The sequence below is a fragment of the Emydura macquarii genome, unplaced genomic scaffold (assembly GCF_026122565.2).
Source record: "Emydura macquarii macquarii isolate MOO-44397 ecotype Brisbane River unplaced genomic scaffold, CSIRO-AGI_Emac_v2 contig_2365, whole genome shotgun sequence".
Classification (NCBI taxonomy): Eukaryota; Metazoa; Chordata; order Testudines; family Chelidae; genus Emydura; species Emydura macquarii.
In genome coordinates this window covers 1,895,506-1,921,263 of record NW_027132502.1, presented here as the reverse complement: position 1 = coordinate 1,921,263, position 25,758 = coordinate 1,895,506, and the positions used below count along the sequence as shown (strand labels likewise).

General features: G+C 45.8%; 1 protein-coding gene across 10 annotated transcripts in view; it reads left to right on the top strand.

The window, feature by feature from the left end:
* Positions 1-25,758, top strand: part of LPP (LIM domain containing preferred translocation partner in lipoma) — a 400,945-nt gene that overhangs the window by 109,113 nt on the left and 266,074 nt on the right. For 6 of the 10 annotated variants that reach the window (XM_067561073.1, XM_067561064.1, XM_067561066.1 and 3 more), the window contains one exon: positions 22,252-22,315. The exons of the other annotated variants lie outside the window; for them this stretch is intronic. The gene's annotated coding sequence lies outside the window, so the exon portion shown is untranslated. The remainder of the gene's footprint in view (positions 1-22,251; positions 22,316-25,758) is intronic. 10 annotated transcript variants of the gene reach the window in all.

Here is a 25,758-nt window from a genome sequence, read left to right as displayed (position 1 = left end):
TGTTTGCACCAAGGTCACTTTGAGCTGCTGCCAGGCCTCTGTAATATTTTCATGGATTCATAGATGGAAGGGCCAGAAGGGACCATTGTGATCATCTAGTTTGACCTCCCGTATAACTCAGCCATAGAACTTCCCTGAAACAATTCCCGGAGCAGATCTTCATGAAAAACGTCCCATCTTGATTTAGAACATGTCAGCGATGGAGAGTCCACCACGACCCTTGGAAAATTGTTCTAATGGTTAGTTCCATTCACCGTTAAAAATGTACGCCGTGTTTCCAGTCTGAATTTGTCTAGCTTCAACTTCCAGCTATTGGATTGTGTTAGACCTTTCTTTGCTAGATTGAAGAGCCCATTATTAAATATTTGTCCCCCAGGTACTTAGAGACTGAAATCAAGTCATCCCATAACCTTCTCTTTGTTAAGCAAAATAGATTGAGCTCCTTGAGTCTTTTCTGTATAAGACATGTTTTCTAATCCTTTAATCATTCTCATGGCTCTTTCCTGAACCCTCTGCAGTTTATCAATGTCCTTCTTGAATTGTGAACAGCAGAACTGGGTGCAGTATTCCAGCAGCGGCTCACCAGTGCCACATACAGAGGTAAAATAATCTCTCTATGCCTACTCGAGATTCCCTTGTTTATACATCAGAGATTGCATTAGCCCTTTTGGCCACAGCATTGCACCGGGTGCTCATGTTCGGCTGATTATCCACCACAACCCCCAAATCTTTTTCAGCGTCGCTGCTTCCGAGGATAGAGTCCCCCATCCTGGAAGTATGGCCTGCGTTCTTTGTTCCCAGATACATACATTTATATCCAGCTGTATTAAAATGCATACTGTTGATTTGCGCCCACCTTACCAAGTAATGCAGCTCACTCTGTATTAGTGACTTGTCCACCTCATTATTTACCACTCCCTTCGTTTTTGTCTCATTTTATCTGGGATGATTTTATGTTTCCTTCCACAGATCATTAATAAAAAATGTTAAATGGTGAGAGCCAAGGACCGATCCCTTTGAAACACACCCATTCAATGACAAGTGCCCGTTTACAATGATGTTTTGCAGTGGTAGTGTAGCTGTGTTGGTCCCAGGATATTAGAGAGAGAAGGTGAAGGAGGGGATAGCTTTTGATTGGACCAACTGCTGTGGACTGGAGATTTTCGAGCCACACAGAGCTCTTCCTCCCAAGAGAAGCCCAGGACTTCCACAGCAGAGCATGTTGCCAATGAGCATGGTGTGCGCCTCATCAGAACTGTTGGGTGGGAAATCTGTACGGTCCCTACCTTGAATTTGCCTTGCATTAGCTAGTGCCGTTGCCTGCTAGCTTCCTGGCCGCAATATTCACACAAGAGTCCAAACAAGGGAGAATTGAGGGCATTCAGCATTTTGCTGATTCGGGCCCATCTGTTCTCTTGATACCAAATAAGCAATTTTCTCTTGACTCCCGCTCCTTGTTGCTTTCAAGCACGTTCTTTTCTGCTTGTGGACAGTTACAAAACCAGGTGAGGTCACTTCAATTGAACTGGGCAGGATAAACTCTACCTGTGCCATTTTTAATTTCCATGGTGATGGTCGTACTGGCTTTTCCTGCATTCATCTCTGGCCTCTACCGTTATTTAACTTCTCCCACACGGGGGAAGGAGGGTGGCCTGCCTTGGGAAGGATTATGTGCCCGTCGTGTCCTGTTTAGGACACAGCTCTTTTGCTACTTGTTTATCATTTAAGGAGCCTCTCAAACACTGGCCAATCCCAGCATGGCTTGTGTAGGTCGGCTAACAGCTACGGCTTCCTTGTGTGGGTACGAGGTGCACCCAGGAGTTTAAACGTATGTGTCCTGACTTGCTTGACTTCATTTAGCTGCAGCCAGCCTGGACGGCTAGGTAATGCACTGTTATGCCATGGGCGCTAAATTAATGCCAAAGGGAACATTTGTGTGCAGAGTAACAGCCTGGTTCGGAGACGTGCTGAACATGAAAGTAATTGGGAATTGCAGCTTCTCAGGCCTGAAGGCTGCCGAGGCGACTCGCTTCAGGCTGTAAGTGAATGGCATGCAGGCGCTGGGAAAGAATCGTTCACACACACGCTCACACGCTCGGTAAATCATTGCACCGTGGGCTAACTGCGTTTCTTCCTTCCACTCCCTGAAGCGTCAGGCGTAGCGGCCACTGCTGAAGTAGGCCAGTGGTCTGAGCGGATAAAGCGAATCCTGTCCCTAACCGATATCTGAGAATTGGTCAGATATTCACAGTATATATGGACGGGGGAGGGAGGGGGGGGACTCAAACCCAGCTTGCTGCAGTTGAGAAGGCCCGGCTGAATGACCTACTTTTTTTTAAATAACCAATGCAGCTATTCCTATTTTGTTTTGTTTTTAATGCACTGTTGGAATGAAACGTGTGTTGTGGTGGAGGAATGCATCTTGTTTCCCCATCCTAGGGGATTTCTAAAGGATTAGCCCTAGAAATCATATGGGGAAAGTTCTCTGGCCTGTGTTACGGATGAAGCCAGGCTAGTTGATCACAGTGGACTCTTCTGACCTTCCAATCTATGAAACCTCAAATGAATTGAGCACGATGCGATTCTCCGTGAGCTGGAAAGGAGCAGCAGCCCAGCCCTTTGGGGTGGATCATGTGACTAAAGGAAGTCTGTCACAAGAGCCTCTCTGATTTCCAATACTAGATCCTGTCTCAAAGCAGCAGGGAGAGGGCAGTTCATCTTTCAAAGTGCTATGGGTGGCATCACTCGGCTTGGTAAAAGGAGCATAGGAATTGCTATCTCAGCTCAGACACTCCATTTGTTTCGTTAGATATCCTGCCTCTGCCAGTGGCAGGAGGCTTTGGAGGAAGGGAGCACGAAACCCTGCTGTAGCGGTGATAGGATAACCACCCCCCCATGGAAAGTTTCCTACTAACCCCCATTAATTAGAGGTTGAATCTTGCTCTGAAGCAATAAAATGTATCTCTCTTCCAAACGTGTGGGTTGTTTAAAAATATTGCTTAATCTGGTCACACTGGGTAGATCAATAGCGATGGTTAAGCAGGGTTTAAAGATGTATTTGTGATATATCACATCTAGGAGTCCCAGTCATGAGCCGGCTTTCATGGATCATTGTGCTCGGTACTGTACAAACAACAAAAAGATTGTCCTAACCCCCCCCTCCCCAAAGCATACGATCTCAGTAAATGTCTGCTGCTATTGGTTTTTATGTATGTGTCTGTACACCCGCACACCAGGAGCATCACTAATAATAATCAGTTCTGTTGTGAACATATGTTGCGTTAGTGAATTTACCCACTGGCCTGGCTTCAAGTAGCCAGCTAGCACTTGGCTGGTCCTTAAAGGTCTGTGCAGATTAAATACCATCTTGTTCTTATGAAAATCAGTCTAATTTTGAGATTGGGGCGGAGTGAGAAAAGAGGACACTTTACTGTAAATTGTAGGTCGGTAACAACAGAAACTCAAATATTAGAAGAAACCGGGGATCGTGCAAACCACACACTTTCACATCACTAAAACAAGCGCCGTGATCACACAGAAACATGCAAACCACAGAAAGTAAAAGGGAACACTTCTCTCCCATTATTGATATCATTGCTCTTTTCTTGATGTGAGAACAGCTACTAAATGTTCTTGTACATACACACACACACGAACACACACAAAGAAAAGGCCATTTGAAGCTCAGGGGTTAGGAACTGCATGGCTAATGCTCGTAACTGTGTCTCTGACATAGAGCGTGTTACAATTCCAACAAGCGTTTTCCAAAGGCATAGGCAGTGTCTTTCAGAATGCTTCTTATGCTGGAGGGGAAGGCCCCTATTTGCAAGCGACTTGTGGTTTTTCGTGCTTTTGTTTTAGCTTGGAGATGCTCATCTTCTGAAAACCAGGCTTCTTAAATTGTCAGATTGGATACCCAAAAAGGCAACGTTTTCAGAATTGCAAGTCACTTCTGAACATCCTTGGTCTGCATTTGGAGTGTTTCCCTTTTAGGGCCAAATTTACCAAGATGCCGCCTCATTTGGGCTTAGAAAACACGCCAAGATTTGTGGATGCAACACCCTGTGTTTGCATGTGCCAGCAAGCATTTGTACGCAGAGTCCTACAGTCAGATCAGCATGGGTGGACACCTGATATGTTCAAAGAACCTGAATGTATTAGTGAGGCATGATTTTCCTTTGAGGAAGCCGGGCTGGTTGGTCCCTGTCATGCTGTGGGCATCTCAGTGTTTTGTAATTCTACCTCAGCTGCTGTTTCAACCAGTTTATCTGGTATGGCTGCCGCTCTTTGGGCTCTTGTCCCATCCCCCCAGCCTGGCGCAGGATGGCTGTGTTACCTCCAGGAAGCTGCCATCCGCCATGAGCTGGTCTCCAGGCAGTATTCTGGATGATCTCTGCTTTGTCAGACCCCTGCCTCCATCACTGATCAGTAGTTCCCTGGATCATACCCAACATCTTCTTTCAAACATAGGTGCAGTATTTGCTTACCTCCCTCTCCGCCCCCATCTATGATTTTAATACAAGATTGCATGTTTTATTAGCAACTAAGCTGCTTCATTCTCAAGATCCTCCAGACCTCTGGAGTGTATACCATCTGGGCCTGGTGACTTAGCGTTCTTTAATAATCAGTTTGTAGTAGGACCATTTCTGTAGGCATCTTTTAAATAAACATTCACCTTAGTCCTGAACTTGTGAGCTCCAAGGGGTGGTTACTTCGCCTTTGTATCTGTCTGCAAAGCAGGTAGCACTTTATAGCCACTACCATAAATAATTCAGAAGGTGGGATCCAGTGTTTAGAACAGCAGAGAGTCATCGTTCCTAAGTTCTCTTCTTGGTTCTGCAACGGCTTTACTGTGTGGTGTTGGACAAATGGTTTAACCTCTCTGTCCCTCAGTTTCTCCTTCAAATAAGTGGGTATAATATTAGTGCTGCTCTGGGGTTTGGGAGGACGTGAAGCTGAAATGTTTGCAAAGGGACTTCGGCATTCTCAGCTCGAAGTGCAAAGTGTTGTTTTTCCTTGGAAACAAGTGGGCAGCTTGTTCTAAAGACCCAAGAGAAGGAACGATGGAGGCAACCTTTAATAACATCTTTGTGAAGCAGTTCAGCTCTGTTAAGAACTATTTTTGCTGCTTAATGGCTCATGCCCTTCCGAATGGTCTAGAGATTTGCAGAAAAGGTCACTTCCAAGAGTAACTAATAATAATATGGGGGAAATTTCTCTTGATGAGACTGTGGTTTTTGCTGATGACACCTCAGTGATTCCTTTGATGTAAGGAATCTGGCTGAATTCCCCCAGCAATTCACTTTACCTTTAAATCATGTTCAGCTAATTGTGACTTTCCTGTTTATTGATTTGTTGAAGCCACTTTAAAAGATTTAATTCGTTTTATTGGAGCCAGGATAAGGGGAGACTCCAAAAGGCACGAGCACGCCTAGGGAGGTCAGTTCGACAGGGAAACGGCTTGATAGCAGTTGTCCAAATCAATATATCGCAGCGCATGTTCCTTTTAAGGACATTTTCCCTTGAATTGTCATGCAGTCCCAAGGCACCGAAGGCCTTGAATAAGCCCAGACAAAACTCAGGCTCTCAGAAACGCTGGGGACGTGTTGGTTTCGTGCCTCTGTCGCGGAGTCACTGGGAGAGGGAGGTTGGTATTAAGTTTGGGTCTGATCGCCCTAAACTATCTCTAGTGTGTTCGGAGTGGTTGCACTGTAGGGATGTGATGCAGCGAGAAAATGAAATAAGATTTTCAGGGAGGCTTATCAGCTGTGCAAAAAAAAAAAAAAAAAGGGGGGGGACAATTTTTTGTTCTTTGTCTCCCCACAGCTTATAAATCACTCTCTTCTAGTAAGAAAAAAATAATCGACATCTTGATAACATTCATTTGCCATTTCAAATAAATTGGGAATACATTCCAAACAATCAGAAAGGCTCTGAATTCTATTAGGGGGAAGAATCAAAGATTTAGCATGGGAAAATTGCTGGTAATTTGATCAGGACTTCTTCCTTAAAGGATTTTCTCCTTGTTCTTGTTAGTATTGCAGTAGCACCTGGAGTTGGACAATAATGTATTTTAAAGATAGTCATTGCCCCCAAAGAGCTTACGATTTAGACTAACGTATGTGAATAGGGAGGGTAAATGAATAAACAAAAACATGGGCATGTTTCCCTATAGACTAGCTGTGCATCCAGAGTAGTTTGCAACATAACTGGCCATTATCTATAGGCATCAGGATAAAATGGGTTTAAAAGGTAGCAGCCAGATGTACAAAGTATCTCTATTTTGTGGTCCAGAATATTTCATTTCAGTTCTACTCTGTTTTGATGAACCAGTTGCCCCACCTTGGATTTCACTCACAGGCTGACAGGCAGTCCCTTCTTTTTAAAGGCTGACATGTCAATAGCATTAAATAGTCAAGCCGTGCACTTGCACAAGTGCCTGTTCCCTTTTTATGAATGGGCGGGCCGAGCCATGGAGAGGATAAGTGCTTTACCCAATATTACATGTCAAGACAGCAGCTGAATTAGGAATAGAAACCCAGGAGTCCTGACTCCCAGTTCCCTCTTCTAATCACTGAATTGTGTGTGATTAGAGATTGCCTTCCCCATCCCAGAAATATTCAGTTTGCTCTATCCTTCATCTCTATATCACTTTCTCCAGCCTTCCGAATCAGAGTTGGGTGACTAACAAAATATATAGATGGAATTTTTGCTCCTCTGTAGATGGTTGACTCAGAACACAACTCGGGGTATTTATTTTGGCTTGCTTGCATGCTCGCCCTGTGAAATGACGTTCTGAATCGTATTACTGAAAGTCATGCACAATTTCCATTTTCAGATACAAAGAGTTAGCCAAATCCCAGCTTATTCATGTGCCTTTCTAAATTCCCCTGCACTTTCAATTTAATGTTGTGCTTCCCCACTTCCTGTCCTAAACCGTTGGGCTGTTAAACAGCTGCTGCACAGCAGCCCAGAGGTGATTCCTTCTCTGTGGTAGGGTGAAATGATTCCTGCCTCTGAGACTTTGTCAAGCACTTTGGGATCCATTGGGCGGCAAAGCTTTGGTTTTTTTGTTTGAGTTGGCTCTTTCACAGCACTTCACTTAGCTATGTCTGTTTGCATTACATCTCAGAAGTACATCACTTGTACACGGTTTTGTTTGCTCACTAGAAGAGTGATTTGTATTCAGATTCATATGGTTTATTGGGCTAGGACTATCCTGTCCCTAGGCACTAATGAGGAAAGGGAGATTCAGACATGGGCTGAACAAGAATATTCCCCTTCTGACTTTAGAGGCTTTCAGGTTGTTTTTTGGGAAAGGCAGGAGATATTAACCACTCAGTGTTGTGGGAGAACTCTAAAATTAATTATTTTAGGCATATAGGTATTGCCAGACGGGATCAGACAATGGGTTCATCTAGCCCATTATTCTATCTTTGGCATTGCTCAGCACCGCGTATGTCAGAGAAAGGTACAAGAACAGTTGCCCTGAAATATGAGGCTTTGTAGTCCTTCCAAAGCTTTTTAAAAGCCTTGTTAACATATCTGTGTATTTTCTCATTACTCGTGTAAATGTCCGTTCCTTTTGTGAATCCTGCTACGCTCTTGGCCTCAGTTGTATCTTGTGGCAATGAGTTCCGGAGGCCAATTGTAAATTGTGTGGGAAAAGTACCTTTGCTGTAGATCTAGCAGCCAGATCCCAATTTCTAATGAGAATGCTTCAGTTTCTTCAGAGTAATTGGCTATTACCCTCTGGAGATTATCATTCCATGTGCATTTCTGTTGCCTTTATTAAGAAGTTATGGTGGTTGATCCTGTCCAAACATGTTCAAAACCAGAAACACGTGGATGTCAAAATTCCCAGCTATGGGGTTATTTTAACATATAAGGGCCCATTCATATTAAATTTGCCGCCTGTTCTTAAGAAAATAAGCGTTGAAACCTATAAGGGAAATGTTATAGTAAAGGCCCAAAACCTTTGGATCCATGTTGCTATGTAACCTGCATCGTAGGCTGGATGCTCTCCTAGGTAGTGGAGCCCGTCAGCCTGGAACTGGCAATGACTGTGTCTCACGTGCACGTTTACAAAACTGGATTGAATTTTGCTTTTGACGTTGACGCCTTGTCTGTTGCTCTGGTTAAAGGGGCAAGCGCAAGAGTCGGGTACCCCTCGTTTGACCTACTAATGCCATACAAATGGAATCCTTACCTGATTTTAAGTTTTTTTTCTTGGTCTTCCAAGTTGAACCTAATCATGTGAGAAGATCATGGGAAGCTAAGGAATATCGCCTTGGCTTTCTCCCTTCTTCCCCAGGGGTTTCGTGAAACTGGTTTAATGTTGGTAAAAACCTTTGAGATCTTCAGATGTGAGGATATGCATTATATAAGCACAGGATGAGTATTTAAAAGCAACTCAGGGGAGCTAGCCACACAACATCCATTAATTTTAATGGAAGCTGTGTGGCCAATTCCCCTGCATTGCTTTGAACATTTCAACCACAACATTTTTAATATAAATCACTCTATCTCTGCAGTGACTGAAGGATTCTGCTTTTCTGGTGCTGTAATTAGAGTTGTATATAAATATCTTCAAGTAGAAGAGTGGAGTCGCTGTAAGACGCCTTAATAGCTGATATTTGGTTTGGGTGTGGGTAATGATTTGCCAGCCCTTTCTGATGTAGCTTGTTGTGAGACGTTTGGAACTGGGATTGCAAAACCTCACTGCTGTTCACATGGGACTCCTGTTGTGCCATCAGTAACACCCACTAGCATGTGTCCACAGAAGGATGTAGGTGACTCTCCTTAGAGTGACTGTTCATTATAGCAAGTGCAGATATTTCAGTAGATCTTCATGCATTAGCTTCCAATTCAGATATTGCAGAATTCATCCCCATCTGAGGTACTTATCTGACCTTTCATAGTTGCTGATCACCTCATGATCTTTAACGTCTTTACCCTAACAACACCCCTGTTCGGTGGGAAGTGCCATTATGCCCATTTTACAGATGGAGGACTGAGGCACAGAGAGTACAAGTGACTTGTACAAGGGCACTCAAGGAGCCTGTGGAGGAGGTAGGTATTCGAACCGTGGTCTACCAAATCTCCTGGAGCATCCTAGCCACTGGTCTGTCCCTCCTCCCTTACAGAATATTTAGGTCACTGTCTTTATCCAGTTGGTACGTGGAGAACGGGGGGAAGAATTGCTGTAATAATGTATGTTCACTCTTGGCTTTGTCCCTTGTTCCATGCTGCTCCTTATGCTTGGTACATTTTTTTCCGGTTGCCAATATGCTACTTTCGCCTCATTCACATTCCTCCTTCCAGCCCATTTCTTCTGTGAAACCTTTTCACAGTAATCTACCAACCAAAGAAATTCAGACAGGACTTCTTTGGGGTTTGACCTTTCTAGTCAGCTGGTCTTTTTTCCTCCTCTCTCAACTGTATTTGTCTAATTTAGGGCTGTAGCCTGAGGGGCTTGCTAAGACTTTCCTCTGTCAAAGTTCCTGTTGACTTCACTAGGTGTAATGACTTGGAGTGTAAGGTATATAGGCCTCTGGAGGCAGTGGTCATGTTGTCTTCTACATGCTTTGTGGCACCTTGTACTCGGACGGGCCTTTATCCGCAAGAATAACTCAGATTGAGCCACTGTAAAGAGCATGCAGTAGTAGAGTCAATCCATGCAACAGAGTTAGTTGCACAATGGACAGATCAAGCCCTGTGTTAAATCAAAGGCTTGACAAGTAACAGAGAGAAGCTGCCAGTCCCCACAACCAGCCTTGCCTCCAGGAAATTAGGATGTTTGCTTCCTGCCTGCCTTGCATAGCATGGGATCTTGTGAGTGAGTGGTGTGTGAAGTGTGGGAATTTAGGGCCGTTCTCATCCCAGGGATGTAAACGAGCCCCCGGGGGCAGAAAAATAAATGCTCAGTTCTTGGCCCAGGAATGAGGAAACCAAAGCACTGTAGGCTTGTTGCAACCTGGATAGCCTGCAAATATTTTGTGTTTGCTCAACGCCATTGTCACACAAATAATTCTGATGCCAAAGGGAAGGGAAAAATACAGCAAAATTGGAGAGAAAGCTGCTTACTGGAGAGCCATGTGTGTTGGACCAGTCACGTTGCACTTCTCTTTGTCCTTGCAGTATTAATTTATCTGCAAGTTCTTGTTTTTGGATCCTGAGATAGGGGATGCTAAGATACATCTGTCTCGTGCAGGACAAAGCACATGTTCTGATAAGGCATGTTACTTACGGTGTCTGTAATTACGTCTTTAAATAGCACACTCAACATCTTAGTAATGTATTGAATATACCTTGATAAGAAACAGTCTGACTGCAGTACCGAGTTTATCATAGTGGATCTGCTATGACTCATCAGGAAACAGAAAGCCGGGAGAAAAGACCCACACCCAGTCAGTACTTTTGACGAGACAGAAATGAGTCTGAAATGGAAAGAAATTGAATTGCCCTGTGGTAGCTCCTGAAAGATTCCCAAACGGCGAGCTAATATCTAAGTGTTTCTGTCCTCATTCTTACTGTGAAGTCCAGCTGGCATGGCTCTTGTTGGATGGAAGGAAGGATGCTTCCACCTACATGCAGTTAGGTGAGACAGGATAAAGGTGAGTCAGTGGGCTGCACGCTGTGAGGTGACATTTAGTCCAATAAGGGCTGCAGGCACCACATGCTGTTTCAGCTTCGTCTGTCTTGGCCCCGTCCATGCAGACATATCCAGCTCATGCAGCATGCAGTACTCCTAAGCATCAGCGCACTTCACGAGTGTTCAGTAAGCAATGCTTGCAGCACCCCTTTGAGGTAGCAAGGTAACATTTGTGATCCCTCTTCTACAAACTGGGAACAACCCAGGGAACGGGATCTTCCTGGAAATCAGTGCCATTGCTTGAGGCTTTCAATTCTCAATAGGGGGAAATGGCCCTGCTTTGTTAGCGAGGTGACACAAATGCTCTAATGGGCCTTCTCCCTCACAAACCTCTTTGATTACTGGGTTTCCAGTCCCGTTCTTTTTATGCTCCTCCCCTGTACTTTGCTTATGTGAAGAACAGCTCCTGTATGGAACATAAGCGAAGAGGCTTTTGCCTGGATATAGTAATCAGGCTTGTGTGCTATCTGTGACGGTGTGAGGGATTTTACGGACACTGGTAGGGTTTTCTTCTGTGTTTGTTTTAGTTTAGGGTCAGCGGAACAGGGACTGCACCTGAATAATTTAACCACTTGTGCTAGCTGTGGGTGAGGTGCTGTCCTGTGTTTCGCCCTGGAGGAATTCGGCCAGAGCCAGTTTACGCCTGCCATGATTTGGGACCATTGTATTTAAAGGAGACGTTCCCCATCTTTGTGTTAACTGTTATGAACAGAATTTTTGCAGGTCTCCTTTTAGCTTCTAGTGCAGCCCTTTTCTGATTGAATAGAAGGATGCTGCTGTAGTAGACTGGTCCCCCATCGCTACTATGCATACCGTTGCTGATACCGTATGCTTTTATGACTGTGCTCCTTGGATCCTGCTTTCTACCTTCATGATGAGCCGCTCTGTGAGTTACCAAAGACCATTGGGGCCTCCATCTTCTTCAGTTTCATGCCCTTGTGGCAAGCGGCTGGCTTCCCCCTAGTGGGTCTCATGCTTCTGCCCCTTGTAGTGGACCAGGGAGTCACCGGCTACCCCATCTCCCCAGGGAGGTACCTTGCTGTGGCTCCCTCCTGCCGGCTGGGGCCAAGGGTTCTCCCCTTCTCTGTTCGTCTGGCTGCAGAGAAGCACCGTTTCCTAGCCCAGGGGAAGTTTCTCCTCCAGCTGCCACAGACCTTCTGGCAGTTTCCTCCTCCTTTGCTCTCCCCCCTCCCTTTAGGGAAGGCAGGGTTTAAGTGCACCTGGAGTAGCCCTGCATTGGGTCCAGGTGTCTCTAATTGCCCTGCAGTAACCTCTCCTCTGCTTGCAGGAAAAAGGGCTTTTGGCATTCTTGGGCTCACAGCCCAGCCCTGGTATACCCTTCTGTGGCCATCTGGCCTGACTTTACCACACCCTGTAATCAGCAATGGAATTTGGCTTGGTGTGACCTCCGGTCTCAGGGGTGCGAGAGTAATCCGAGTTCTGTGGTGACTTCGGCCACGTGCCACAGGCGGTAGAAGGCACTTGCTGATGTGCACAAGGCCGAAGTCTGGTAAACTAGCAGAGTTGGAGCCGCCTGCCACAGTCCACAGCAGTGCGCTGCAGAGCAGCTACAAAGAGAGTGTTGGCACATCTGCTGAGGATACGTTCTGATGTGCAGAGCTCAGGAATGCACCGTTCGACACTTTTATGCCCTAAAAACCTCTTTGATTTATTGAGCGGAGATAACCATTATCTGTCTGTTTTTGGGACCGAGCTTCGCATGCTGACGTTGAGAAGAGGGGCAGGAAAAGCAGTTATCAAATACCTGTTTAAAAACAAAGCCCTGACTAATGCAACTTGACGGCTTTATGGTCGGCTCTGGTGAGGTCACGGCAGTGCTCCACACACAGCAGAATTAACATTTCTGACTCCAGAAGTATCCAATGAAAATGTGCAAAAAAAAATTCCTTTGATCTCAGTCAAATGAGTCCATTTTTGTCAAGGCAAAGGAGCCATTCTGGTGAATTATCTCAAGAGAGCATGTACTTTCTTAGAGCAGAGTCTGTAGTTGTGCCAAAGCCATAGCTGTGAGAGCTTATTGGTTTAGGTTGAGATTTTCAAAAGTGCAGGCTAGTGTTACGCTCCAGAATCTATATTTTGGCCCCTGTGTGACTTTCAGAACTGCTGAGCACCAAAGTCAGTGGGAGCTGTGAAGTGCTCTCCAGTCTTAAAAGTTAATCAGGTCCCTAAATTTGGGTTTTGGAGCCAAATTTTTGGCTTCTAGTTTCTCGCAATCTCAATTTCAGTGAAGGCTAGAGGGTAACATTTTCAAAAAAAGCCCAAGTCCCATTTTCAAAAGAGACGTAGGCCCAGATTTTAAGAAGTGTTTCTGTATTGCTCTTTAAAGGTATTTAGGTGTTGCAACGTCTGACTTTGGAGCCTGGGTCTCATTGACTTTCACTGAAGCTTAGAAGCCTAAGTCACTGAAAATCAGACTTGACAAATCTACTGTTTGCCTACATGCTTTGCTGTCTGAGGTTACTGGGATGCTGGTAAACTAGATGCCAGCTCATGTCAAGGCCCCCGTGTCTCAACCGAACACTGACAAATACTTGGCTGGAATCAGGCTGGCTCACCTGTGTGTTAGCATTGTTAAAATGGGTCTCAGAGTTATAAAAAAGTGCTTAGGGTTTAAATTTTATTGAATGCTTGTAAATTGCTGCATGCATTAATCTCACGTATCATATCTGTATCCCATGTCATAAAGTGGTAATAGTTAAGTGTTTGCATTGTAAGCGTCAGTAGCAGTAGAAGTCATCAGACAGGAGAGAGACATTAATTAGCGTGAAATGCTGCCCTACAACAGAAGGCATTATGCCCTGTCTCACAGAGAAGGCCCGTCAACACCAGATGAACTATTGCGGCACATCAGAGAAGACAGAAGACTTTGCTGATGGCTCCCCCTCCATGAAGGGGAGAGGTGCCAGTGAATTCCTCTCATCAGCTGAGCTAGAAGCTCAGAGGAGGGGGAAAGGGAATAAAAATCCCTGACAACTCTATGCTGCTTGGACTCCTAAGGGCAAGATTTCTAGGCATAAGCAAGGGATCCCCAGCTGCTTAGCCTGGGTTAACCTTAAGGGACATATATAGCTTGTTTATTATACAAGCTCCTATTACCTTTTGAAACTTAAGGCTGTAACTCATTTGTCTGTGTGTGTTTACTTGCTTTAACCTTGTAAATAACTCTTCTTCCCTTTTGCCGGTTAATAAATCTTTTAATAGTTTATTATAGGACTGGCTACAAGTGCGGTCTGTAGTGGGAGATTTAAGGTACAATTGACCTGGGGTAAGTGACTGGCCCCTTTTGGGACTGGGAGTAACCTGAATATTGCTGTGATATTTGGTGTAAGGGACCATCTGTCACAAAGACAAGGTGACGCGATAAATCGGAGTACCCACGGGGACTGTCTGTGACTCCATGGTTAGGCTGTTCTGGTGCCTGAGGAGTTTACATTTGACACTTGATTGGTGAAATCTAAGTATAGAACTCACCCAATTTGGGGTTTGTGCCCTGCTTCTTAAAAGTCTGCCCTGAGGTCGGTACTCAAGTTCTTGAGGCACTGCAGGACAGCTTGAGAGTTGTATCTCTCTCAAATCTATCAAGTATCCCTTCTGCGCTAGCCCTGCTGGCGTGTTTGCTGTCCTATGGCCAGAGCGCTTTAGAAAGCGATACATTAGCTCCTGGCAGGGCAGTGGCTGTATTGAGAAATGTGGAGTCCTTTTGTGCTGCCAGACAGTTCCTCTGCAGCTCTTGGAGCTGAGAATTTGCTTATGTTGACAAAAGAGCCGGTTGGAGAAAATTCCACGTTTCAATGACAATTTTCAAAAACAAGGTGGGAGATTATAGACCATGTCTTATGAGAGATAACAAGAATGTCTGGCACTGGGTGCTCAGAAAGTCTGCCTACGTGCACGGGTATGACACTGGAGGGAATAGGTGTTTTTGTTCACAGAATGTCAGTGGCATTTCAGACTAATTGGAAACCTGATCACTAATTAATATCAACACTCGTCCGATTAACACTGAGTGTCTCCTGTTGTCTTCTGTATCCAGAGGAAACGCGTGCATTCTCTCAGTCAGTGAAGCTTTACCTTAGATAAGGAGGGTGGATGAGATTTTTGTGAGTGTGGAGTTTTCCGGGGGGGAAAGGCCCTGAAACTTACTGCTGAAGAAGTCAAGTGTTAGTCTTTTTGAGACTTTATATAAGGAAATAAAACCAGGCACCTCCTCGCTGGGACCACACGGTGGAAAGACTCAGCATTTTGGGAGTCATTGCTCAGAAAAGCAGCACTTCCAACACCCACAGCACTGCATGTCCAAGTGTTGGAGCAGCAGTGCCACGCAGGAGTGGCTGCAGTTTGTGAAAGGGTTGATCTGAGGGAGACAATGTGCAGAGCAGCTGGGCTGGGGTGGGCACCATGCTTCCAAGGCGGTGGCATGTACGGTTGATGTCACAGAAGTTTGGGGCTGCAGGGCTCCATCCCCTTGGGAATTCCCCTGTAGACGTTTGTTCCAGTCATGCCTCTTCCTGTCCGGCACGGTTGTAGGCAGGGGAGAGCTTGTTGACCCCTGGCTGTAGTCTTGCAGCCTTAAGACTCCACCTGCCCTATTGAATCACACTGAGATCTGGTGAAAGGATCACATTGAGCCTTCCTGCAAGAACCTTCAGGCTTCCAGACTGTGTGTACCCCTTTGAAAACGCCTCGTGGGTGCAAACAGCACCAATACCTAGGAGTGCAGAGACACAACCCTGGTGGTTCTCTTGTTCATCTACTTAACTCCTTGATTGTCTGCCATGTACACATCTAACCAGAGACACACACATCAGGGCAGAACGTATGGTGCCGCTATTCCGACGCTCCCAGTCTGTTCTTAGAGCACGCTACTTACTCTCATGTTAAAAAGCCATAATGTATATGTTCTAGACCTAAACCCAGAGAGGATCTGCAAGGCAAAACATAAGAGAAGAGAGAGGAGAATTTGAGTGTGTAGAGCATCGTGACTGTGCTATGTGGCTTTTCATATGTGATCTTTTCCCATTTTTCTTCTATCCATCATAAATGCTTACAATGGCCCTCATTACCGTAGCATCTGAGTGCCTCCCGGTCTTTAATGTACCCCTCTGAGGTAGGGCAGCGCTATTATCCCGTTGGACAGATAGGGGACTGAGGCCAGAGATTAAGGGTATGTCTACAGTGCAAAAAAAAAATCAAAATGAACCCCCCCCCCCTCCACAGTCGCACAGGGAATCAGGGGCAAAACTGGAAATTGAACCCTGTTCTCCCAGGTCTTAGGTTGGATCATCTTTTATCTGTCACACCCATGGATGCCCGCGTGATGGAGAAGCCTGTTTTTTTTTTTTTTTAAACCATTGATAATAAAGCTTTTGGCCACCCAATTGGAGGCATGTGCTGGGTGAGGATAGCACCAAAGCCTGATTCCCTGGCACTGAAAATCTGAGAAGATTGCCCACGATGTCTGTTGTGTCTGAGATCTCAAAAAAAAAAAAAAAAAAGTCTCTCGCGTTTTCCCGCAAGTTGAGTTTTTCAGCAGGGGTTGTCGCAGTAACAGCATCGTCTCCCATCTGCTCCTCACATGGCAACACGCGCTTTGCGAAAATATATTTTTTATTATGGGTTTAGCCAGCAGTAACCATGGCGATGAGACTGATCACGCAGCATTTTTCTTCCAAGTCAGTTTGAGCGGCTGACAATTAAATAGATACAGTACGCTTTAGAGATCCATCAGTCTCTTTGTTGTCCTGACAACCGGGGGTATATTTAGAAATGTAACAAGTACATGGAGTTCAATGGCACTTTTGCAAAGACGTCGTTTTGTAGCTTGAGAAGTGAATGCGTGTAGGCCCAAGTTCTGTGGGAGCTGGGCTCTTGCTGGACTCCCAGGCAGAACCCTGTCCTCCTCTTGCGTGATTGAAGAGAGCCTCCTGAGATTCAGTGGAGAAGGGGACAAGCCCCAGCTCATCCACATGCTGGGATTGGGCTAGAAATCCTGGTGGAGCGGCAGTGTTCTCCAGTGGCTAGGACTGTGAGGCTGGGCTCTGTTCCCGGCTCTGCTACCGCCCGGCTGGGTGATCTTGGCCGAGACACTTCCCCTCCCTGTGCCTCAGTTTCCCCTGTCTGTCTTAACTGTTCACATAGCAAGAGACGTGCCTTGAAGAGCTGAGTGAGTTTGTACAGACCAATCTCCCTGGGGGCCTCTGTAATAATGCTGTGGTACAAACCGATAACACACGTGGCCTCCATCACCGTGATATCTCTGGGGGCATCTGGGGCAGGACTAGACATGGATGAGTATTTGCTGCAATACTTCTCCTTAGCTCATTTTTCCCCCCACTCTCACCCCTCAAAGCAGAGCTGCAGCAGCAGCAAGGGGCTGTGCCTGTCTCGTGTGCAGAAATGGGTGCAGAGTGCTACGCTCCCAGTTGAGTTGAGCCCATCTATTGCCGTTTCGGGCGGGGGTGAACTCTGTCCCAGGCCATGCTGCTCTGCTCGGGTTTCTAGATGAACCGTTCTAACGATTCGCTAGAGTTTTGAATTACGATGCCTGTAACAGGGAGTGGCAGGAGTAAAGCCTTGACGTTCTCAAGACGAAAAGCGCGTGTAGGTTAGCAGGGCTTGAGCCTAGCCTCTTCAGAGCTTTAGCAAAGGCTTCTGCTCTCTTAGCTCCAGTGGCAACTCTGGTGAAAAGCATGACGGTCATTTTTCCCCCTATAATAACGTTGACAATTCCTCTTATCCCACTCCATCTGATCAACAACAGAATTCACCCCCTCCTTTGTTTCGAACCCCGCTGGAATTAGCACGTTGAGCAAAACATTCCAGGCTTCCTCCGTGGTGGGTGTGGCACAAAGAATGGGCTTTTCTGTGCTTGTGAGTGAGTTTGTGTGTGTGTGTTCACAGGTATTTGTGAGTGTGTGCGCTGCAGTGCGAAGCTCTGTTCTGCACAGACCAGTGGGACTTGGCATTCCGTGGAACACAAAGGGATGCAGACGGACGTAACTGCTACCACCTTGTTGCTCTTGTCTCCTACCCTGTTTCAGCTGTCCCCCTCCCCCAATATAACAGATTGATTGCTGTGAAACAAAGACCTGAGTGCAAAAGTCTGCACCGCATCCCATATCAGGATCTGAAAATTCCACCTCCTTCATTAAAATATTTCCTGGTACAGCCTCTTTAATCAAGGCAAAAATGACGTACAAGCAAAATAAACCCAAACCCAAGGAATCCAATTAATTTGCACGCAATCAGCGAGGATGTCAAATGATCCCTTGTGTTGACGATACTCCCGGCAAATGCTGAAATGCAAGGAAATTAAAATCAGACAGGAAAATGTCTCAAACACTAACCCCCCCCGTATTTTATTGACTGAAATCTGCATTCTCCCTGATGCAAATGGGAACTTGTGCTGTGCGTGGCTATCCTTTTCCAAGTCTTTCTCTCACAAGGCACAAACACATATCAAGGACTGGAACTCAAGACCTCGGTTCAGTTGCTAACTCTGCTACAGACTCCTTGTGTGACCTTGGACGAATCACTTAGCCTCTCTTGTTTCCCAGGTAGGGATCAGTAATATGGGGTGCTGCCCTTCCTCACAGTGGGATGGTCAATATGAGTGCATTTAATGTTTGTGAAGTTACTCAGACGATATGGTGATGGGGGATCGTAAAAGTATGGCGATAGACTGACCTTTAAACTGTATCCAGTGGTTATTGACAAAAATGGGCAAGAAAATATTAGGGGCGAGGGGTGGGTAAAAGTCTATATAGCCATTTAATGAGGTGTAAGGGGAGGTGAGGATGGAATGTTTACTTTTTTTCAGTTTGCCTGTCTCAAGACTACATCTCTTGTTAACTTGGTATGTGTCTAACTTTACCTGAGAGGTTTGCCTGCTCCCTCCCAGCTGCGCCATTTCTCCGTGGCCGTATGGCTAAATACGTAGCATCGCATCAGGTTAATGTCTTCTCTCTCTCTCTCAGATGCGTTCTTGCATTTGCATGGGGATGAAGACAGCTAAGCTAAAATGACTTTTCCATGTCTGAAGCCCAGGATCTTATGATCCTAATCCATTGTTCAATACCCGCACTCTGTCACTTCCCTGCTTGATGCTATCCATATTTTTGCAAGAGTAAGTGTTTTAATCTTGGCCTCCTGGCCAGACAGCAGTTTGGCTAATTAAGTTCTGAGCTATCTCATTTTCTCCTGCAGCTTCATTTGGATACAGAGTTCTTCATGTTCCCACTCTTTAAAATAGTTCTGTACCATTGCTGTGCACTGTTAGATACCACATTCCACTCTAGAGGTGGTTGCATATCGCCAGTGGATGAAGGGCTCCTTACACACAATCTGTAAAGTTTTGAAGATCCTTTTGGATGAAACATCCTGTATAAAATATATGTGAAATGTGGCTTCCTTTTCTGGTCTGTTTTGTCTGCCTTATCTTGGTTTTTAAACCAATCTCTTTGCCATAGTATCCGAGTGCCTTTCTTCTCCCACGGTCCCTTTTTGTGCAGCCTTTGTCCACTCTCAACCCAAAACTATCCTTGCTGAATAATACCGCCGGCCTCGCAGTCCAAAAGGAACAACTTTCATCTTCTTGCCCCAGCACGCTTGCACAACTTCGTTTTATTTTTCGTGTTCCCTTTGCCACCATGCTGCAGGACTGTCCCTTCTGCCACTTCACCAAGTCTGGTGAAAAGTTAACGTGTGCTTTCAAGCGTTCAAAGCTATTGGGATTTTTTTGTTTTAAATACAACCACAAGGCAAAGGTATTGGTGAATCTCCAAACTAATATGGCAAAGATCCTGGTTTTCGGTAGAAGTTATTAAATGAGGGGGGCTGAGGTGTGAAGTTGATGGGCCAGAGCCACACTTGTCACACCTAAGCCTTAATCAATGTCCTCCCTGTGCTGCGGGGACCCGGGGCCTGGCCCCATAGTGCAGGGGTTGGAGAAGTAGTCTCAGCCTAACTTCATCAACCTCGGTGGAACTATATCCGTTTACACCAGCTGAGGCTCAGGCTAGCGCATCGAGATGCAGATCTGAACTTCTGCAGAGTTCAAGGTTGTTTTGATTCTGTCCAGGACAGAGATAACGCCAACAATGAGGTTCAGCACTAGATCCCAGCTCTCCAAAGCTGTAGGATCTGGGATTCTGATTTGGGCATCTCTCTCCTTTTTCCAAACCACTGTGAAGACTCCCTTGATTAGGACTAATGATGAAAAGGCAGTTTATCTTCTGAAACTTTCCAAAGAAAGGCTGGGCAGTGGACAAGGGAATGCGTATAATTTGCAGTCCATGCCAGTGGATTTTTGCTTAACTCCTTCAGCTATTCATGGTTAAATTGCAGATTTGAAACTTTCCCTTTACTTTCACTTTCCAGCAGAGAAGAGGCAAAGCTATTGACGCAGAGCAATAAGCCTGTAACCCTGTAAGGACCTGAATTTCCTTTCTCCAAAAACAGATGCATACAGCACAGCAAACATCAGATGTGGCTTAGTGCTCGCTAGCCCTGCTGCCTGTGGTGTGAATGATTCATCATGCATTCATTTCTGGTCACATTAGGGGCATTCGTTTAGACCGGTCTCGGTATTTAAGCAAGCATGATGAGCCTTTGAAGTCTCTAGTCTGCATGCTACATCAATTGGGGAGCAGAAAATGCATCAGGCACAGAAAAGTCCTCTGGACTCATTTCCCCAATAAAAACGTCTAACCTGTGAGCACGTGCTGCCGCCTCTGCTGTTATTTGATCTGGGTTTATATTGCTTTGAAAGTTTTTTGTACATTCTTTGCTCATGACGGCAATGCTGGGAAATGCAGGCCCAGGGTAGACAGATACTGAGCAAGCTTCCACCGTGCATTATGTGTGTCAGTCCTGACCTGACACAAGCAACTGCTGTTTATTTGTCTTCACACCCCTTCCTCCTTTGCTGATAGTGAATCTCATTCTTGGTGGCACCCTCTGCCATTCCACCCTCTTCTGAGCAAAGACATTTATACCAATTGTCTAGTGGTTTTATGTAACGGGAGCAAATGCTGGCTTAAGAACTTTGTTATCAAGAACTTTGTTGTCATCTTACTTATCCTTGTTTCTGGCTCAAGGATTGTGAAAAGAGACTCCAGCAAAAGTATTTATACTTCTGACTTCATGGAGAATTTGAACCCAGATCTTGAGACATGAAAAGCCCTGCATCAATACATGGTAAAATGGAATCATGTCCTACTGGTGTTGTGTTAGATCCCAGCCACCCTTGGTTGCATGATGTTGGTCTCCAGAGATCCACTTATTCTTGCATGTCTGCAAATGTAATGGTGAGGGAGGGTTTGGAGAAATGAAGTGCTGTTGTTACATTTATGCAAAACCTTTCACCAGTATCAAGTTGTTCTGGAGAAGAAGGTAACAAGTAACAAGAAGCAGAACAAGGGCAACGTGATTAACATGGAAAGCACAAGGACTAGCTTGTTTTGTAGAGTCGTGTCAACAAGCTTACCGGCATCGAAGACCACTGTTTAAAAACCAGCTCATGTTTGTGGTAACAGTCCGTCAAGTTGGTGTCCCCGTGGCAAACTTACCACCGCACATGGTACTAGCTGATGGTTCTGGAAGGGAAGCTAAAGGCTAGATGGACCAACAGCCTTTTCATCTTTTTCTTTCCCCCTCCCCACCTTGAGGGAGTCACCGCCAGCACAGGGAGAGGACACATATTAAGGTTGTGGGCAGAATGCTGTCTCTTCAGGAGTTAAAGAGGACTTCATTATCCAGGGCTGTCAAACCACTGCCTTCCACCATCTCTAGATTAATTTAAAACAAATCACTTCTCCCTCAAATAAACCTCAGCTTGCTCTAGCACCATCTCAGATTTAATCCCTCCAGAGAAATCGTAGAATCATAGGAGATCAGGGTTGGAAGGGATCTCAGGAGTCATCTAGTCCAACCCCCTGCTCAAAGCAAGACCAACCCCAACTTAATCAGCCAGGCCTTAAAAACCTCTAAGGATGGAGATTCTACCACCTCCCTAGGTAACCCATTCCAGTGCTTCACCACCCTCCTAGGGAAAATGTTTTTCCTAATATCCAGCCTACACCCCCCCTACAATTTGAGACTATTGCTCCTAGTTCTGTCATCTACCCCCAATGAGAAAAACCTAGCTCCATCCTCCCTTTCAGGTAGTTAAAGGCTGCTACCAAATTCCCCCTCATTCTTCTCTTCTGCAGACTAAACAAGCCTGGTTCCCTTCAGCCTCTCCTCATAAGTCTTGTGCTCCAGCCCCTGCATCATTTCTGTCGCTCTATGCTGGACTCTTTCCAGTTTGTCCACACCCTAACGGTGTGAAATCCTAAGAATCCCATCCTAAGAAAGGGTGAAAAAGCCCTTATATGGAGGGAAAAGAGGGACAGACTGACATACGACTTGTAGGAAGGGAAAAGGCTTCCTTTGTGATCGTTAGAGAAGGCCTGAGGGCTTATTAGCACTTTTGGTTTTTGTCGAAGTGATGTACCCAGTTCGATTTACTTATGGCAGTTACCAGGTGCAGGGGTTTGATTCTAATGTGGAAACATCTCAATCTGCTTCTCCCACAGAGACCCGTCAGCATTCCTATAAGAACGTCTTACTCTGGGCTTGGAGAGAGCCTCCTGATTTCAGGTGAGAGGGGAAATGGACCCTATGCTTATGTCAATTGCTGATATGAAATTTTAGGGGAGTCTTTGGGGACCTGATTTGCTGGCTGTTTTGCTCACCCCAACACCATCAGATTGTATCATTGGCTTAAATCTCATGTGACTTCAGTGCACAGCAGTAAAGAAAAGAGTGTGTCTGGGTAATTAGAAGGGCCTAAATAGATATACATGTGCTGCTGAGCAAGTTCGTTCATCCTTCAGGGTTGCAAGTTCTTTTCAACTGACTGAAGGTATTTAGCGGCAACTCAAAGCTCAACCTGAGATACAATTCTGAACCTTCAGCTGTGGCCCCTTGTTGAGTTATATGAAGCTTGTTGTTCATTTCTATCCCAAGAGATGATCATTAAATCCCAATGGAGGGGCTCCTTCAGGTAGGAACGTGAGGAAGGAAACATTGTCAAGATAGGTCCGTTCTCAGGCCGTAACCAAGCGTGACAGCATCCCGGGAGGCAAAATAGATGTTAGAGATGCACTGGAGTCATGGTAATTGGCATAAAAAAGGCCAGGGCAAGCCACAGAAAAATTGGGAAGGAAGGAATATAGGTCCATCGTTGGTAGCTTTGGAATAGCCATTCTTATCTTACTACAAGCAAGAGCCTTTTGCCACCAATTTACAGGTGATGAAAAGGGAGGAAAAATGCATAATGGCGACACGCAGGAGTGGTCTTGGTGGTGGTTAAGCACATTCAACATTAAGCACATTTAAGGCCATATAATATGTGTATGAAAGAGGCCAGAGAACTAACATCATCTGCAGTTTGTCATGCTAAGAGCAATCAACATACATCTCCAGGTGTACGTTGAGGGCCTGCATTGGGCAAGGAATTCCCTTCCTCACCTTCCTATGCCACATGCATCAAGGGCATGATTCTTGTTGTGCTTTAGGGGGTGGTTTTCGCCTCCTTTTGGAGTGTCAGCTGCTGGCGGCAGATTAGGTAGCCCGGTGGTCTGAGCTATTGTGGCCGGGCATTGGACGTGATGGCCAGAGGTCTGAGCCAATATGCCTACTTCCATGTTGCTTTGCTATTCAATGGCACGAGAGATTGCTTCTCACTGTTGCTGCTCACCACGAGTTACAGTGCTGGGTGTTTCGGGAAGTGCATTATAGGAGCTGAAACTCCTTGTCAGGCCATATATCCAACCTGGGGCGAGTCCGAGAACCCGTTCTTCAGAACGCCGAGCTCTCCAGCTGTCGCAGCAGGCCGCGTCTTCGGCTGGCAGGAGGTCGCACTGTAGAGAGCCTAAGAAAATGTGCCTGGAACGACCATCAGGGTTTCAACGTAGCAGCCAGTGTGTGAGTTTTTCTTTCCTTCGTCCCATCGCCGCAACTGAACCGGCTTTCATCCTGCCCTTTCACACGGGCAGCCTGCGTCTGTCCTCCTTCCCCGTCCTTCCTCACCCTTCCTTTCTTTGTAACTTACAGTGAGCTGGAGAGGGGTTTTCAGCATGCTGTTTACGGCAAAGAGTTGAGGGCATTAATAAATGGTGAGCTAGAAAGACAGGCAAGGGATTAATAAACAGAGGATAAGAGATTAATAATAACTCTCAGGGGAATTTGGTTCAAGGCCCGCTCTGCCCAGCTGCTGGGTTATTGAAGATTAATGGCAGTTCTCTTGTTAGCATCACTGTCTCTCTGCCATGCCTTCCTGGCGATGTCTAATCAACAGTCCAAATAGAACAGCTGCCAACACTGAATCTATATTTCATTTGATACCTCTCTTTTTATAAAGGTAGGGGGTAACCTCCTCCCTCTCAATGATATCTATCCATGCAGTATTCACCTGTCCCCTTCTCCGCACTGTTGCTATTGGGAGCGAGGAGGGAGAGAATTCTTTCTTTGCTTTGTAGTAAAAAGATAATTATCCATATCACCGAGAGTCTTCGGGCTGACAGGTGGGTGTGTGCAATGCTTACGACATGCAAATAGATTGGGAAATTGATTCTGCCACTGTGTTCCGACAAATGGTCCATTAGTGCGTGCCCCATAGCAAGAGGATGATTTCTTCTCTCTTGACCATTTATTCAGCATCGTTCCTGTGGAAAATTGGGTTCTTCCCTGTTGCACCTAGGCCGTAATTGGGCCCTGCCTCAGATTAGATCATTGTAAGACATCGACCCTTGCTGAGAGCAAATTCAGTCAGACCTAGCGAGTGTCGCACTGCAGCATGGGCAGGGTGTATTTGGTAGAAACGCTGTCATGGTGCAGGCTGGCCCTGTGCGTACACCCTTGCGGTCAGGTGGGGTGCCCTGGGTAAACACTGCCTTGATAATTTTTTTATTTTTATTTTTTCCCCCTCACCTGGAGTACAAATCCAGGTAGGCTGCAGATGTGAAGGAGTGCCCGTTCTTCGGAGGGGTTCATTTATTTAATGGAAAAGACCGACCAAAAACAGGAACAAAACATTTGTCCCAGCATCCTAGCTGGGGGGATCCCAATCAGTCCCAGTCCATCTCTCTCTCACCCGAGTCCACCGCATCCAGGTTCTTCATCAGGGATTCTTGCGGATCAGGTCTCCGCCCCGGGATCAGGTCTCTGGCTGCTGCCTGAATAGCATCTTCTTCCAGAGCCAGAAGTCCATGGAGGTGCAGGAGCCCCATCCGTCTGCGCTCTGTCTTCAGGAGTACGTCATCTAGGCTCCCTGCTCTGATCAGGACTTCTAGGAACTCCTCTTCTCAGGAGCTTCCAGTTCTCTTGGGATTGCCTCTCCCCACTGAACCGGGCAACCTTTAAAGGAGCCCTTCGGCAAAGAAAAGCTGTGTTTGTGTGGGGTAATGGAATAAATGTAGCGAAGAATAGTTAGATACTTGCCACCTACTAAGGTGGTTGGCCCAAGCAGTATCATGGCTGGGCCAAGAAGACATGGTGCATTTGGCCCCAGAAATCCATAATTCATCAAAGGAACAACACGGCTTCAGGACGTGAATAGAAATGGACCAAAGCTCTGGTTCTCCAGCCTAGACACTTTCCCTCCCAGCATCAGCTCCAAATGTATCCAGAGGGCCCCACCTGACCACTGCATTTCCCGGGGAAGAGAGCCATTAGACCTGCAGAGGAATTAACAGTGGCAGACCTGGAAATGCAAATTAGGATCATGCCAGTTACCATCACCTCCTTCTTGCAGCCAACTACTCTAGTTGGCTCATTAATGGTTAATTAGTAAATGAGCGCTTGGACCCAATACAAATAACCCTGACTCCCCATAAAGAGCTCAGTTGCCCAGAGAAACACACAGAAAGCGTGTGTGTAGTACTAGTAGATACAAAAAACAATTTAAGGTTGCCAAGTCAAGCACTGCAATGACAGGAAATGCCCAAATCCAGCGATTCTGTGTCTTTATGCATTGATACTATTTAATTAGGTGGTCCTAGACTGTTCTTCCTCAGGACTCCTGCCTGGCTGAGTGCACA